The following is a 10,891-nucleotide window of genomic DNA, read 5'->3' on the forward strand; positions in this document are numbered from 1 at the left end:
TTGCGACTATTTTGGCTGAACAAAAAAGATAGAAAACGGCTTTGACGGTATTGAAAATCATACCGTCAGGATTTCTAAATACCCTGTCCCTGCTATACCACCTTAATACCGCCCAAGCCTAACGGCAAGTACTGAAGATATTCTTTTGTTTTTCACATTTCTGTTTATTGAAGTTTTCAGGGCATAGATGATACAGCACATCAGTATTTCAATTTCACTGCCTGTTATAGGACTGGAAAGACAAGATAAAAAAAAAAGAAAAGGTGAAGATATGTGTATACGGTCGTAGGAAAACAGGTTCATTGGAAAAGAAGAGGAAAAACAAATACCTATACCATACCCTCCCTAACAGCAACAGTACAAAAGTAATCTTCTCACCCTGAGATACTTCCTTTTCCTTATTAACAAAAACAAAAACAAACAAAAGTAAAACAATAATTGACATAGTCCGATCCGATCAGCCATCAGAAACACAGTGCACAAGTACATGATCAAATATCCATAATCTACACAGCCCACCCACACAAGAGAAAAGAAGAGAAGACAGCACAACAGACAGACATCATCAGGCCCAACACATCACAGAGAAACAGAAATCAGTCCTTTGGGATCTCAGGAAACTGCAAACCCTTCACCACCCTAAAAAATAATCCCCATGTTTTCAAAAATCTAGTTGACGAGCCTCTCATCGTACACCGAATTCTTTCCAATTTAATAAAATAAAGAATATCTCTGATTACTGAAGATATTCTAAATATAGCGTACACTTAAACTGATTGTTTTAGGTGGGCCTTCTTTTAGTTGGCCAACACTGCTGACACTGTCCCTATGTAGAGCACCTCAAACAAACAATAGCCCAAAGCGCTCCTTCCCAAACAAGAAAATGTTACATAAAAAAAATAAAAAATTCATGTTTTACATATTCTCACAAAGCGATCTAGATGGATAAATAGTACTACAGGTGAGACATTGAATATTGGTTTTGTGAAGACCTGTGTAGCCTCTCATGACGCTGAAATTAAATAATGGGATTGGAAAACACGTTAAAATTTAGTGATAGAGGTTTTGGTACAACTGCTGACAATTGGCTCAGGCAATTTTGAAATGGAGGCTATTTGGGAGGCATTTCTCAAAGAAAACACCACATTTGGAAAGTCTCAATTTGCAATCTTTGATAACTGCCCTATTACAAGTAGGCTACAGCCGTAATTTGACAGGCTTGATGTGAAACTTATTAACACATTCACTGCCAGCCGTTTTTCAATACTGTAGTTAGCTTCTGCCAAGGTTTTTTTTTGAGGATTTTGGCTCATCTTTCAAGAGCCGAGGATTCGTTTCTGTTAGGATTTTGTGAACACACAATATCTCAAAAGAACTAATAGAATGTGTGCTTTCTCTGTCTAAAAGAGTTCGTTTGTAGAGTTAGTAGTTATGTAAGCATTAGCAGTTGAATACAGCATGGTTTCAGCGTCAGAAAATTTATTCTGAGATAAACGGCTTTTTGTGAAATTCGATAGAACAGTCACTTTAACCATTCATTTTTGGCATCAGTAAGACGTCAGACATCTAAACAATAGTTTTGAACAGTAATTTCCTCCATAACAGCAGGAAACCCCCCTCTGCTTCCAACTCCTCCCTCCGTGGGCGTTCTCCTCCGCCCTCCTTGGCTCTGCAGCGGGTCTGTGACAAACGAGTTGCTGCTGCCTGGCTGCTGCCTGGCAGTCTGGATGGGGCTCGCTGGATGGGTTTCGCTCGTTTCTTGGCGTTTCGGTTGAGAGCTCTGATCAAGCTCTTGCGATTCTGGGCTTATTTATGGTGCGTGTTTCAAAGTGTGCATCCAGTCTATTCTTGGAACCCCCCACCGTTGCCACCGCTGTGCGTCAGCGCGAAAGTGAAAGCGTTTTCGCCATCCATTTTACAGTATGAAAACGGCTTCCTCATGCTTTTCCCTCCAGTTTTGGCTCGCCTCTTCCTACTCTGGAGAGACATGTCGCCACTCAGTGGGTCGGTAAAATAGATTATACACATTCAATACCTCCAATATTGGTATAGGAGACGTAAAAGGGTTAGATCAACGTCCCACCGTCAATTTTTTTTTTTTTACATTTTTACAAAAAAAATTACGTAAAAACACGTCATTGGCAGTCAACCGTTGGATTTTGTTTGACGTAAAAACACGTCATTGGCAGTGAACGTGTTAACTAGATGAAAAAAATTGCAAATACTTTCTATATCAAGCCCTGCCTGTGCAGAATACTATACAGGCCAACACACATAGTGAGACTAAAAACTTGGCATTTAAATGCCATAGTTTGAGTCACTCATAATGGAAATAACACCCTGGTCGCTATGCTAATAAGATTGTGACTGTACCACTATTCACATACTGTTGTTGCACAATAAGAGAGCACCCACTTGAAATATGAAGAACACCCTTCAGCAGTCAGCACCTATCATAGGCCTGCATCTAGCCTGGCTCCAGACCTGCGAAGTCCCGCCCACTCCACAGAGTTGTACGAGTTGACAATTCAATCTGAATATCAGGCTAGCCTGCATCCACTGTCCCAAATTGGCCTTGCTGTAAGTTTATCCTTTAAGGTTAAACTAAAATATATATGAAAGTGTCCATTTAGGGAATTCCATATGAAAACCGACAACACACATCCCCCAAAACGGCTATAACCTTTGAACCAAAGTAATCTTCATTCAGATTGGTCCTTACATCCCATTGCAATATATATTAACTACATTTTGTTGAAACAATTATTTTCAGCATTGATTGGGACCCTTCAAGAAGTCTGAGTTTTGTGATGATTTTACTCACTTTTACAATTTTAATAAAAGTTCACTGATAGCATAACAAAAAATACATAACAGCTATGGCAAAAATCAGCATGTGTTAAGATTTTATATGCATTTTATATTTGAGAGATGAAAAGTTTCTACAGTGAAGTTGACCCCAACCATTTCACCACTATCCCAAACAGATCCCTATACACCACCCACTTCACTAGTGCAATGCATAGAGGGGAGGGGGGAGGGGGGGGTGGAACAAAAACAATCAAGGACATCCTTAATGAATTTCTGCAATATATTCAATGATGGGGGGGGGGGGGGACAAAAAAAACAGAAAATAGAATGCAATTGATGTCTAAAGTGATGGACTAGTGAGGCCTTCCAGCCTCACAGTTGGTGATCAACTCTGCAACCAACTTGCTACGGTGTCTTGCGTAACTGAAGGCTACTGTGTACAAAGCTTCAAATTATAAAGAGAGAAAACATGATCTGCCTCAATTCATTGTCTTACGCTAAATATATTGAAAACCAAAAAGACACAAAGTATTATCTTCCTTAGTGCAAATCAGTGGTAACGCTCAAATCGTGGTTGACTTCAGATTTGTAGTTACATTTTGTGCAAACTAGTCGCTACAGTTTTAGACAGCACAGACTAGAGACTGCATAAACAAAGTAAGCAAACTTTAGTGTTTTGCTTGTGAAATGTGCAAAACAAATTCAACACATTGGCCATAAGTGTTCAGCAATAGGACCAACCAACACAACCAGTAGGCTACACACAGTGTCAGACACAGGACCTAATGATCGCCAACAGGTCTGAATGTCTTTTGATTCAGTGCCACAGCAGCAGTCAACCATGCTTTGCCCAGCCAAAATGTCCATCCAGCATGTTAAATATCAGTCTGACTCGTCCCTGTCAAGATGTCTTCCTCATGAGCCAATGCGCTTAGTCATGACTGATCTTGTTTGCTGGGTGCCAGAGGAGAGTTGCCGCTGGGCGTGGCGGGCCGGGTCTGTTGTGTAGAGCTCCTCTTGGGCATACATCAGACCACCAAAGGAGTCCAATATTCCAAAAATGACCGCAAGGACAGACAATGCTGTTCCAATGAAATACATCTTCAGAGTGGCTGACACCATGGCTCCAGGAGATGTGAGCAAGCTGTGTCCTGTGGGGAGACAACATGGTCAGTTCCAAAAGCGGGAGTAACACATGAGCTTTACTCAACAAGGTTAACTGTATTTACATTTTTTATTTTAGTGAATGTTAATAGTCAAAAATGTTATAAAATACATTTTTGTATAATTTTAAACTATCAAGTGAAATGCATTTCTGTGGTATTGGAATACTTTCACTTTGTAACCTGAAGCACTTTCAACAGCTTTCAAGGTACCCTAACCTAGTTTGAGAGAACAGACTACACAGACTACTACCTTTCCACCAAACCCACTTCCACTCTCCCGCCCACTTCCCTCTCTGACTGCTTACTGGAAATCAAATCCTGGTTTTCACTGAACAGCAATAAAACTTAGGTTCTTCTTGTTGGCTCCAAGTCCACTCTGGCCAAACCTGACAATTTCTCCATAACCATTGACAACTCCACAGTCCCCCCTCCCCCCAGGTTAAGAGTCTGGGTGTCATCCTCGACAGCACCCTATCTTTCGAAGCTCACATCAATAACATCACTCGGTCCGCTAGACCCATAACGTGACGCCACTTACTGTACTTACTGTACAGCAGTCGGCGCCACACAGCGTTAGAATCCTCAATAGGTGGGCAAGGCTGTTCAAAAAGCTCTCCTACCCGTATCCGACCTCCGATTGCAGATCCGAAGATATGATCACCAGCCTAGTGAAGCCAGCAAGTTCGCCGGGGAGGTTAAATGATACTGCTGCGTGAAACAACCGTTTAGAAGCAGTCTTTGCACAGCCTGTGCCTTATTGAGGACAGGAGAAGCTTCCTAGTGTCGACAGGAACCTTGGGAGTTTGAGTATTTCATGACATGTTTTGCTTCCCAGGTGTGCTGGATTTGCGTTGATCACTGACAGCCGCATCTGTTGTTTGCTCACCGTGTGCAAGCGGTGCACCATGATAGTGAGATCAAACACACCCTGCTGTAAATTCAGTGCAGGCTGTACAGCCTTGCCCACCTATTGAGGATTCTAACGCTGTGTGGTGCCGACTGCTGTACAGTAAGTACAGTAAGTGGCGTCACGTTATGGGGCTATCGGTCCGCCTACTTTCACCTCCGCAATATCAACCGTCTCCGCCCGTCACTTACCCCCAACAGCACCGCCATTCTCATCCACACCTTGGTTACATCCCATATTGACTACTGCAATTCCATCCTCTTTGGTCTCCCTCACAAGTGTCTCCGTAAACTCCAACTGGTCTGGTCCGAAACTCAGCCGCCCGTAGCCGTATCATCACCAGAACCCCTTCCATTCACCATATCACTCCCATTCTTCAACAACTGCACTGTCTCCCTGTCAAACACCGTATCGACTACAAAATTCTTCTTCTCACCTTCAAGGCCCTTCTCAATCTTGCACCTCCTTACCTCTCTGAACTCCTTCACACCCCCTCTCGCGCTCTCCGATCCTCCTCTGCCTTCCAACTCACTGTACCCTCTGCCCGCCTGACCACCATGGGGTCTAGAGGTTTCAGCCACTCTGCCCCCCGTCTCTGGAACTCCCTCCCACAGGACATCCGAGACTCTCTCCCCAACTTCAAATCCTGTCTGAAAACGCACCTTTTTAAACTGGCCTATTCTGTGTGGCAATTCTTTTACCTAATTGTTGTTTTTAATTTATATCTTGAATTATTGTTAATTGCCTTGTAACTTGCTGCTTGTGTAAGGTGTCATTGAGTGTTTTGAAAGGCGCCCATAAATGAAATGCATTATTTATTATTATTATTACTACATGATTCATCATGAATCATTCATGTAGGCTACTTCCTGCAGAAAGTACGGGTACAGTGGGTTAAAAAAAAAGTGTCTAGTGGTGCATTCACATGCTGTTGGAGATAGCACTGATAATTTTTTAACAACTTTATTGCAGCAATGAAAAAACATTGTGTATACAACTTAATCACAATTTCACATTAAAAAACACTTCGAATGGTTAAGAATAATGGCCGAAAAATAAAAAAAAGCGTTAAATGAATATCTGGTAAAACGACGTGTGAAAACTAAGAATTATGAGCTCATGAGGAGAACAAGAAGGCAACATGATGAGAAAGCCCACACTTGAGAAATACACGGCATGGCACATGACTTTGAACATGATAAAATACTGCACTAGGTACGGTCTATTAAGAATATGCCTACGCGTAAGACTATTCACACACTTTAGCCTACTAAAAATTAAGAAGAAAAAAGCCAATCACAACTTTAATTGCGATAAACTTACCAGGCAGAGGCTCGGCGATTCTTATGGCTTTATTATTCGATACAGCAAACATGCCCCGGCTTCAGCCTTCAGGAAGAGTTGCGGCTGGCGCGGGTTTGGGGTTTTGTCCTTGTTGTGTAGCCAGGCTTTTATAGACACGACTCTGTATCTCCGTGAGCGTCTTTGATTGAGATGCTAGCAGGTATGGTTGACCGTCCTCCTGCTGCTCAGCTCAGCTGAGACGCCAGCCTACTCGTGTGTATGATGACGTCATCACGTTGAATGCAGTGGTTGGAATTTCCTGAAACTCCGCGAGTGTGTCCAGTGGTTCTCAAACTTTCCCACGTGAAGGAAGGACCCCTAAACTGACACAAATTAGACAAACAGACCCCCCATTAGCCCCTTTTGGGGCAATGGTGAAATTTCCAGTGTGTGAAAGTTCGGAATGTCCCATTGAGTGATGCTAGGTAATTAAGTGGAACATCCTTGGTGTTTGTCTGGCTGCAGGGATTGGTGAAAGTCTACACCTTAAAGGCGCGCGCGTGTGTGTGTGTGTGTGTGTGTGTGTGTGTGTGTGTGTGTGTGTGTGTGTGCGTGCGTGCGTGCGTGCGTGCGTGCGTGTGTGTGCGCGTGCGTGTGCGTGTTTTAAGTAGATTTTTTATCTGAGGGTGCCAGCTGAGAAGTGTGTGAGAGAGATTCATGTCAGAACAAGGTTAAGAGAGGTGGATTTCGTCACTGACAAACGCCTGTTGAACAAAGACTACCCAGTAATTGGCCATAGACCAGAACTGCGTTGCGTCTTCAAGCGCCCAGCTCCAAGGCCGCGCCCCTTTTTAGGGGAAACCCACCATAGTAAACGACGGTACAAGAAGCCGAAACCACTTCAAACAAACTATTTAAAACGGTTTAATTTGATAGAGATATGCCGAAGAGTTGCTGTGTTGTTATAGTTTCACTAACAATAAAAAAAAAAAAAAAAAAAATGGTCTGCGATAGGGTAGGCGTGACACCGTCAATGTGGACGATGCATGTAACCTGGTGGAAACTGGATACAGCGTTCATATAAGGCAAGTACCTCGTGTCGATGTATCTTGCGCATTCTATGGCCGGCCGAGTTGAAATATATTGTCATGTCATGGTGTCTTTGGGTCATTTATAAAGGAAATTAATTCTGTTATTTTTCTATAGATGTTTTGGGTACTGCTATTTTACATTGAAGTCAACGCGAGTGGCTTGTGTTATCCCCTAAAAAGGGGCGCGGCCTTCAAGTTTTGCAAATTACCCGGATGTGCTGTTCTGGTCTATTGGCCAAGGAAAGGTCAGATCAGGTGAGGTCACATCACTGTATTGTTCCTCATTATATGAAAACACTCTTTCGCTTCCTTGTTGAGAAATTATGATGAGTCAGATAGTGAAGTCTTTGTTTTCATACCAACATGTTTGTGTGAGAGTGAGTCAGGTTATTCATGGCCATGGGAAGAAAAGGGTATTGTGCAACATCCTTGTCAGTCTCAAGGGGTGATCCACAGAGCTGATCTGGTCTCACTCATGGCATGCTTGAGCATATAGGAGGAATTAACTTTAGTCACCTTTCCAGAAGATTTTTATTATTATTATTTTTACAACACAGACACAGGCACACACACACACACACACACACACACACACACACACACACACACACACACACACACACACACACACACACACACACACACACACACACACACACACACACACACACACACCATTAAAGTGTAGACTTTCACCAATCCCTGCAGCCTTACACCAGACAAAAAACAGGGATTTCCACTTTTATTAATTTACCTAGCATCACTCAAAGGGACATTCCGAACTTTCACACTGGAAATCCCCCCATTTTATGGAGGCAAAGCAATGGCTGCTTGTTTGTGCCTGCCCTTGTGCCCTGGTCTCTTTCCCAGTCATGCTCTCACTTCCCCTTCAAGGAGATTGGAAGGAGCTTCGTCCAGTTTGGAAACACACAGAAGAGCTACAGTGAGTGGACACTAGTGCTGTTCATTGAGAAGAGACTGATAGCTCTTAAATCAACACCAAACTTGAGAGTAGCAGGAGTAGGCTTTTTTAAACTGGTCTTGGATGCGTGAGAGGTGGTGCTAAACAGAATGGCGCAAAAATCGATGTAATGTTATTTTATTTTATCTTATGTTTATTTTATCTATTAGTACTGGGCAAATTAGGCTAAATTAGGCAGCCACGGAATTTGTAGGGAATTATTGTAGTTTAATTGCCATTTTCTTAGCACTCATCAACTTGTGCAAATTGTGTGTGTTGTTGCTGTTTGTTTTTTTATCGCTGTGTGGCTCTGACATGACCTGTTTGAAAAATTGATAAAGTTACACAATATACTTTATTTGAATAGTCTAATAATATTACTCAACTATCAGGTGACACAAAGAAGATGATTAAGTGTGTCACTTGCTTTAAAAAAAAATCTCCACTGAGGTCAAGGAAAAAGTTCGGACCTCTTAAAAAGATGTAACGATTCTTCTCCAGAGTGAGGAAGGCCATCTGTTGTTGCTTTACGTGTTGAGTGACAAGCTTAATTTACACTGCCGCTTAATTCTGATTTCTTTCCCAGAATCCATCACATCTGAGCAAAATAATCTGAATTTAGCACTGAGGTCGGCACTGAATGCAGTAGCTTCATATGAAAAAATAAAGTATGAATAATGAATGAATAATTATTTTATTTGCGTGTCATGCCACATTGTGGCCCATCCCACATGGGATTATATGACACAGTTACACAAAATATATACATTTTCTTTTTCTTATTTTATCTATACATTTCATTCCTCCTCATCAACCAAGCCTTTTCTAAGAAAGTGGCAAATGCAAAAGTTTCATATTGGAAGAGCCGTATGAATTTTTCAGAGTCTTCCAACCACACAAATTCATTTTCTTTGTCTACCTTATTAAAAAAACTCAGCCTGATAGTATTATAGAAGGGACAATAGAATACAAAGTGCGTTTCGTTTTCAACTTCCTTAAGTTCACACAGACTGCACAGTCTATCCTCCTCAGTAGTGCCCACAAATCGGCCTGTCTCAATATGAAGGCCAAGTATGCCAGCTCTGATTTGAGCACATAGAGAGCGCTTTTTCTTAGACAGATTATACAAAACATAATTATCTGTGCTGTACACATGCTTCATTTCACAGAAGGTGCGAAGTTTTGGTTTGTAACATATATCTGATGCCCATTTATCCTTTACTTTCTGAAAAATAATGTCTTTCACTGCACTAATAACTATGAGTTGTTTTCTGTGAAAAACATCTTCCAACCCAGCTCTTAGAAGGACATCATGCATGTCCCTAGCCCATGCTCTGTTTACCATCATATCCCACTCAAAGACCTTTCTAGAGATTCTGTTGGTATTCAGACCCAGTATCCTATTCCAAAGTCGCATCATACACATACTCCAACGTACCTCATTAGGCTCCCACCCCATATCACCCGTGACAGCCAGGATTGGTACAAACTTATGTACACCCAAAAAGTATCGTATGGCTCTGTTGTGAACAGCCTCACTTTTGGGGTACTGTTTAAATCCCCACACCCCTGCTACATAGTCCAACACTGGGCAAACACAGGCTTGATATAGTTTGGAGTAGGTAGAGAAACCAATATCCTTCAGAGCCTTTGTTTTACCTATAACACCCCCAAGCGCTCTGTTTGCTGATTCAGCCAACAAGGTAGTAGTGCCTTTTAGGAAATTCATGTGTTCGTCAAAGACAAGTCCAAGATATTTATAATTCTTTGTATAATTCAACACCTTATCCCCAAATTGAAATGGAAAAACACTTGTATGCTTGGTTGGGTTTTTAAAATGCATAATTTCAGTTTTCTTTTCATTTATGGACATTCTCCATTTCCTACACCAGTTAAAGTAAATAATAAATAATAAGAATGAATAATGGGGGGATTACAGCATAATTACAGGAGACTGGAAGGACAAGCTCATTGGGATGTTTGGGGGCAGTGAAACATTGCATCCACTAGATGGCAGTGTTTGATAGTGAAGAAGGCAGTGGAAGATCCCACATTGAGGGTATATCTGAGACCACCAAACCAGCTTACAGAGCAAGGTATGCTGTACTGTAACCCTGGAGATGTAATGTAGTGCTGTAGATAGAATGTCTATATAAATTCATTATTGTTGATGTACATTTTGTCATCAACAATACATAATATTAGGACCCTCTTGCTAGTGGTTGGTTATGTGTTATGGGCCTGCTGTACTGCCTTGCTTGACAAATGTTATTTTCTTCTTGGCACTGGATACAGTAGCCACTGTCTTCACATAGTGACTGCCAAACCTCAATCATCTGATAAGGGAAAGTTATTCAGGTATGGTGCAACATATCATCTCCCCCCTCTGTCTGTCTGTCTGTCTGTCTGTCTGTCTGTCTGTCTGTCTGTCTGTCTGTCTGTCTGTCTGTCTGTCTGTCTGTCTCTATTTCGTGGTCTCTCTATTTCTCTCTTGATCTAACCCTGCTGGCAGATAATTAAATCTTAGTACTATAGTTGGAGAGCTTTCTGTTTGTCTGGAGTTGCTCCAATCGCCTCCAAAATTGCCCAAAACACTTTTCAGGGGTCTGGAATGAATCTGGTACAAAAAAGAGAAAATAATTTGCCCCACCGGGGGCACTACAGCGATATT

The sequence above is a fragment of the Poromitra crassiceps genome, assembly GCF_964638095.1.
Source record: "Poromitra crassiceps genome assembly, chromosome: 2".
Classification (NCBI taxonomy): domain Eukaryota; kingdom Metazoa; phylum Chordata; class Actinopteri; order Beryciformes; family Melamphaidae; genus Poromitra; species Poromitra crassiceps.